The sequence below is a fragment of the Rattus rattus genome, chromosome 15, assembly GCF_011064425.1.
Source record: "Rattus rattus isolate New Zealand chromosome 15, Rrattus_CSIRO_v1, whole genome shotgun sequence".
NCBI classification, from domain to species: Eukaryota; Metazoa; Chordata; class Mammalia; order Rodentia; family Muridae; genus Rattus; species Rattus rattus.
In genome coordinates, this window is record NC_046168.1 from 11648595 (window position 1) to 11656410 (window position 7816).

Genomic DNA, 7816 nt, shown 5'->3' on the forward strand with positions numbered 1-7816 from the left:
GCTTCATGTGTGTCCTCATGGTGACCAGCTCATCACAACTCCTGCTTGCTCTGCCTCATGGCCATCTCTTGGTCTTTCCATGTGGTCTCTCTACTTCTTCTATGGTCCTTCTTCTTCTCCCATTTTCTCGGAACTCCTAACTATGATCCAAAATCCAACTCTACCCAGTCATAGGATGAATCAGCTCTTTACTAAACCATCAGAGATAATTGGGGAGCATTTTTTATACAGCACTGATACAGAAGATAGTTCAATAATCATGACAAAGCAGGTGTCCTTACTATAACAAGATCTCTAGGCGAAGAAATCAGCATCTGAATATACAGTACACTAAATCAACCCCGAACAAAGAACCCTGGCAGAGACCATGGGCCCCAGGCAGCAGTGAGCCAGAGATCAACAGCCCTTTCATGGGGCCACTAGGGTGGACCAGGTAAGACACAAGCCCTGGATGATCACTAGCCTGGTGGTGCCATGGGTCCTGACAAGGGATGACCACCAGTCAGGTGCCAGGCAGGCCTTGGGGCACAGACCTTGCCTGGGATGACCCTTATCTGGTGCCACAATGCACAAACAGGTCATAACAGTTTTGAGACCACTCTTGAGATGACTCCTGATACTTGGAGACCTCAGGCACCACTAAAGATTGCAAGTAAGTGGCAGAGAAATAGAAGAGAAAGAGAAATGGAAGAATGTGGGCACAGGGAAGAGAGGCAGGACTGGAGACTCAAGGGTAATGAGGAATAGCCTGATACGAGTAGTGATGCCACCTGGGATCATGGTGGGGTCCTGCCCTGTGATGCTCCTGGAGGCCACATCTGGGTTTGTGGCCCTGCAGCAGCAGGATCTGTTACTACCAAAGGCCAAGCAGATGTCCCTGGTCTGGGCTGCCACCCAGGGACATGTTGATGTCTGAGGGCTGTGCAGAACTAGCCCTACCCCTCAACTGGGCACCATGGGAAAGCTGTCCCTGGGGGCATGAGAACAGGAGAGCTGTCCCTGCCCCTAGCCAACTATGGTCCTCAGGAGACTAGCCCCCTCCCTTGCACAATGTAGGAGTTGCAAGTGAGTCAGCCCTAAGGGTATAAGTGTGCAGGAGAGCTAGGCTGCCACTCATCTCCTGTGCAGTGGCAATGACAAGGGAAAGATACCCTCCTGCCCTGCCCCTCACCACTGCAGGAGGTGAGAGATCTGGCCCCTGGATCATGAAAGCAGGAGGGCTGGCCCTGTCCCTCACCTGATGCAGCACTCAGGAAAGTGGTCCTTGCACCTGCCTGGGAAGCATAATAGAACTGACCCTGGATGTGGGGGTTGCCTGTGAGCTGGCCCCAAGGTCATGAGTGTAAAAGAGCCAGCCCTTCCTCTCATCTGCTGGGAGTGGGAGTGGCAACAGTAAGGGGTAAATCCTCTTCCCTCCTGTTTGCCAAATTAACAAAATTAGAGATGAAAAGAGAGACATCATAACAGACACTGAGGAAATCCAGAGAATCATAAGAACATGCTTTAAAAATCCATATCCTAAAAACTGAAAATCCTAAATGAAATGTGTAAATTTCTTATTATATATGACCTACCAAGGTTAAATCAAGATCGGATTGAAAGATCCCCGTTTGATATTAGTACAGCCATTTCTTAAGAATGAAATCTTTTAAGCTGGCCCTTGCTTAGCCCCTAGATGTTAGACAATAGACCAGAAAGTACAGAAAACACATTCCTACCCACTCTCTAGGAAGCTGCCGGACCATAAGAACATATGGTATAGAACATATTTACTGCAGGGCAATTACAAGACAGGAAACATCTCTGGGAAGCTAACTGACCACTATAGAAGTGAGATGTCCTTGGTACTGAATGCAGCTGTGCTGACATAGCTATAGCCTTGTCCTAGGAACTCCAGAAGAGAAACACCTACCAAGACAGATATCCTTGGTCCTTGTCCTGGGAACCCCAGGATAAGAAAATATATATCAAGTCAGATGTCTTTGGTACTGAAATAGCTGCATTGATGTGGTTACGGCCTTATCCCAGGAATTCCAGGACGAGAAACATCTGCCTAGTTATCCTTGGCACCGTAATAGCTGAGCTAATGAAACTGTGTAATCTTAACTGACTGTTTAAGCTGTACATTTCTGTTGTTCAAGGCTCCTCACATCCCTCCTGCGTGAGGACCGTGTCGAGCCCCAATGCATTGGTATCCCAAAGTAAACCTCTTGTTTTTACAACAAGACTGAGTCCCGTGTGTTCGTGGGGTGGTGAGTGTCCTCAGGACTGGAGCGAGAGTCTCCTCTGTCTGAGGGTCTTTCAGGATAAGAAACAGACTCATAATCACTAGTGAATGTGAAGCAGTAATTAAAAGTCTGCCTGTCCCTCCCCCAAAAAAGCCGAGGGCCAGATGATTTTAGCAAAAAAAAAAATCTATCAGACTTTCAAAGAGGAATTAATGCTAATATTACTCAAGATATGCCACAAAATAGAAACAGAAGGAATATCATCTAATTCTTTTTATGATGCCACAATAATCATGATTGGCCCAACAATGGAAGATTATAGATCAATTTCCCTTATGAACACAGATGCAAACATTCTCAATAAAATACCTGCAAACCAAATCTAATAACACATCCAAAGACTATCTATTATAATCTGGTAAGCTTCATCCCAGAGATGTGGGCATGGTTCTATATGCATAAATTGATAAATATAATTCACCATATAAACAGACTGCAAGACAAAAGCCACAAGGTTATCTAATTAGATGCAGAAAATGTCTTTGACAAAATCCAACATCCCTTCATGATAAAAGTCCTGTAAAGACTGGGGATACAAGGAGCGTACCTAAACATAGTAAACATCATTTACAGCAAGACTATAGCCAACATCAACCTAAGTGGAGAGACTCACAGTATTCCACTAAAATCAGGAAGAAGACACAGATGTCTACTCTCTCCATAACTACTTAAAATAGTACTTGAAGTCTTAACTAGAGTAGTAAGAAAAGTGAAAGAAATCAAGGGGATACAGATAGGAGGGGAAGAAGTCAAATTATCTTTATTTACAGATGATAATATTGTATATATAAATGACTCTACAAACTCCACCATGACATCTCTACAGTTAGTAATCATTGTCAGCAAAGTAAGAAGATACAAATTAACACACAAACTATCAGTGTCCCTCCTATATACAAATGACAAATGGACTGAGAAAGAAACTAGGGAAACAATACTCGTCTCATAGCCTTAAAAAAATATCTGTGGGAACTCAAACCAACCAAGTGCAAGACTTACACAATGAAAACTTTTTAGGATACCAAGGGGAAAATGCATATATCATGAGATGAACGCTCTCCCATGCACATAGATTGATAGGATTCATATAATGGTCATCCTACCAAAAGCAATCTGCAGAGTCAATGCAATCCCCATCAAAATTCTCACACAGTTATCCACAGAACTTGAAAGGACAATGTTTAGCTTCATTCGGAAGCAAACAAACCAGAAATCCAGGATTGGTAAAACAAACCTGAACAATAAGACACGCTGGAGATATCGCCAATCCCCAATCTTAAGTTGCATGCGTTACAGAGACACAGTATGGCATTGGCAGGAAAGCAGACACAGTGATGCAGCAAGAGAAGCAGCTCAGAACGACTACTGGGTCCACACATCCTGAGGAGATACTCAATCAGGTAAAGCTGGGTCCTTTACTTTACTGTAGGAAAAAAATCAGACAATACTGATATGAAACAGAACTGGAATTTATTAAAGGGTATTAAAAAATAGATGTTAAGTACCAGTGCTAATAGAAAAAGTGGTACTCTGAGGGGACAGCAAGCAAGGCAGAACTCTCCCTTGGGAACCATACCTAAGCCATTGCATCCAAGAGTTCTGCTTTGCAGGCAGTCCTGGTGGTGACTGTAGATAGGAGTTAGGAAGCTGTGGGGATGCCATTACTCCATGGTTTGTAAAGGACTACCCCGTTCTCTGTCTCTCTTCACTCTTGGTTCCAATATGGTGGCTCCAGAGATCGGTTGTGAACAATTATAATTAAACTGGGTTTTTTTTTTTTACAAGGACCATGAAAGCAGTGTTTTGGGCTGGAGAGATGGCTCAGTGGTTAAGAACACCGACTGCTCTTCCAGAGAGGTCCTGAGTTCAATTCCCAGCAACCACATGGTTTCTCACAACCATCTGTAGTGAGGATCAGATGCCCTCTTCTGGTGTCTCTGAAGACAGTGACAGTGTACTCATATAAATAAAATAAATAAATCTAAAAATAATTACTTATTAAAAAAGAAAGCAATGTCTTTTTACTGTAAATGAGATTTCTGGAAAGAGTCTTAGAAAATCACAGGTTCATACTTGGGAAGAAAGAAGAGCATTAAGCCAAGGTTCATTGTGTTACAGATGCTGATTTTTCAGCTAGTCAGACTGCAGTGTGAGAACCCCTTTTCTTCCTATGCCCCCATAAGCTCTCTTTCTTTCTAACTTGCCTCAGAACAACAATAGATATAACCCCCCCTCCCGCTAAAAAAAGCTCACAAAAGGAAACTAGCATTTCCTCTATAAAGCAGGTCTATCCATGATGATGGAATGTGATGTGGATAATTGACCAAAATCAGAATCCACTCCACTCAGGAAGAGGCATCAGAAAGTTGGAAATGCTGAGGGCTTAAGTAGTGGAGGGAGGAATCACAGTTTCTTCCCTCACAAACACTTAACAAGGTGCAAGCAAACTGATGAAGATGGCCGGCGAGTATTAGGAGGAGTGGTCTGCCAAGGATGAAGGGTGTAGGTGCTTTAAAATGGATCTTTGACTGACTCTAACATTCTATATTTTTGTCTTAAGTTGTCGCTTGCTATCGTCTCGCCAGCAAGAACGCACTCGCGGACACCAGGATCCTTCTGCAGCAAAGCGTTTATTACATCTTGAAGAGGAGAGACCCCGAGCCCCAGAATGGCGCGGCTTATATACACCCTAGCGCGGCGCATCCACACCTGATTGGTCGCTTACCCATGATCTCATAGGCACGCCCCGGAGTGGGCAAAGACCTGGCACGAAGGCACTCTTGCACATGCCCACACAGCTAGCTTCCTGAAAGGAAGTCGGGCTGGCGCGGCGGAAGCTGGCGCCATCTTGTAATGGCGAATGCTATCCCGGCTTTCCACGTGGGGCGCAGTGGAAGCCAGCGCCATCTTGTGGTGGCAAATGTTATTGCGGCTTTCCACATTAAGTTAAATAAAAATACAAACTTGTTTGTAGACAGAGGCCTATGGAGGCAAGGGGGAGGGAGATAAAGGGTAGTGAGGAACAAGGGAAGAGTATAGATGTACACAGGAAGGGGAGGTTTCTGTTACTAAAGGACCCTTCATGTTACTGGCCTAGCTTCATTTCTGTGGCTCCGATAAATAATGATGAAAGAAACTTTAAGGGCCCATCTAGCTCAAAGTCCCAGACCACAGTCTGTCATTTGGGTAAATCAAGGCAGCAACCTGAAGCACCCAGTCACATGACATCCACAGTCAAGAGTAGAGAGAGAGTGAGTGCATGCGTACTTACTTGTCCTCAGCCCCTTCTCTACATTTACACTGTCCAAAAACAAATGCAGGCAATGGTGCCACTCACAATGGGTGGGCATTTCCTATTTCAGTGAGCACAATTAAGAGAACTCCCCACTGGGAAGCCCACAGACCAATCCTATCTAGACATTCTTAGTGAGACTCTCCCCCCAGTTGATTATAAGGTATGTTAAGTTGACAATTAAAACTGATCCTCAAGAGGCTGAAGAGACGGCTCAGTGGGTAAAAACACGAGTTGTTTTTCTGGAAGACCTGGGTTTGGTCTCCAGAACCCGCAGAGAGGGAACAGCTAACTCTAATTCCAATTCCAGAGGATCCGATGCCATCTTCAGACCTCCACGGGCACTGCATGCATTTGATACACAGCTGTGTATGGAGGCAAAATATCCGAGGCAAAAAATAAAAGTAAAATCTTAATTAAAAAAACCTAATCATCACACATTATCGAGATAGAGATTTTAAAATCAACATTACTTTGACGCATTAATGCTCCAGATGTTTAGTTTTGTTTTTGAAGGTAGAGTGTAGGAATTTTTTCTTCAAAGACATCCTTGGTGGTTTTAACGCCAGCCATTGTAGGTCTGGCAAGGAGGACCCTGAGCTGAGGGAATTCCCTCATCACTGTGTGCATGGATGTCAGGCTAGCCTTCTCCCTCCACAGCAATCATTTCTTGATAAACAACCATTCAGAAATCTGTCTGTTTCGCAGTATGGGGACTTTCCTCTCCTCTCAATGCATTAGAATAAGCACAGTTGTCACTTAAAAAAATTAAAAACTGTACTCTTCTCACATATTACATCCCAAATGCAGTTTCCTCTCCCTCTACTCCTCCCAGTCCTCTGACACCTATCTGCTCCTTCAGATCTACTCCTCCTCCATTTCCCTCCAGCAAAGAACAGGCCTCCCTGGGATATTCCAAGGCATTCCAAGTTACAATAAGACTAGACACAAACCCTCATATCAAGGCTGAATGAGACAAGCAACCCAGTAGGAGGAAAAGGGTCCCAAAAGTAGGCAAAAGAGTCAGAGATACCCCAACTTCCAAGTTAGGAGACTCACAAGAGCACCAAGCTACAAGACCGTAACGCATATGTACAGGACCTATCTCAGATCAGAGGCTCCATGACTGTTGCTTCAGTAACTGTGAGTCCCTATGGGTCTTGATTGGTTGATTCTGTCGGCCACTCCTGAAACTTACAAGTCCCATTCCCAAGGTTATAAAAATAGTAAACAACTGCCCTGATAGGTCCAGCTGCCTGCAGGTTGTACAGAGGGCTCTCAAGGTACAGCTTTTATGATCATCACACTTGCTGGAGTGGGATGTTTAGTGACATCACTCATGCCGGGATGGGATGCTAGGTGACATCACCACGCTGGGTAGGATGCTTAGTGGCACTGCTATCTGTGTTATCCATGCCACATTATCCTTCACCTAGCTTTTAAATCACAGCAATAAGCTCACCGGTTCCTCAAGCTAGATTAAGTGGAATCTTCTCTTTGATATGTCATCTGGACTGAATAGACATTTGTTCACATCTCCCCAGGGAAAGTCATACAACAACCACTGAACACATTTTTATATAGTAAAGTTACATAAAAAACATTCCTCAACATGTCATGCAACAAAATTTTGACTAGGAGAGTCTACAGAACTCTCACATGGATATATAGAGTAGTATCAGGTTAAAGTTCTTTTACAATTCCAGGCTCATGTTGGAACATCCTGGAGTTACTTATTTTATTTCATGTTTTATCATTTTACAGCAATCAAGAAGGGTCACTGATAGGAGTGTAACGATATTCATTGACAGTCAGAGTCTCATAACTGTTTACATACTCTATACAGGTAAAGTGGCCTCACAGACCTATATTGTGAATATCTAAATGCTGCATGTGGTCAGTCACGGCATGGCTAACATGCTCAATGTGGCAGTAGTGAGTAGCAATGCTGCAGTGTCAGGCATCATGCAAAAGGAGCTACTGTGGGCAAGTGAGCTTCCTAGAGCTTGCCCACCATTTTGCTCAACTGTGATGCGTGTACCCTGGAGAGGCACAGCCCCAGAGCTTTGTCCCAGGATTGCTTCCAGTTCTGCTGGACCTTCTCATGTTTGTCATTGTTATAGTCCTCATATGTCTGGCATGGTGTATTGGGCATGGGGAGATCTCACTGCCTGTAGCCTGGTGTGATTACCTCCTGGGGGATGGCCCACTCTGTTGAGCAAGTTTCCTGAAGGTC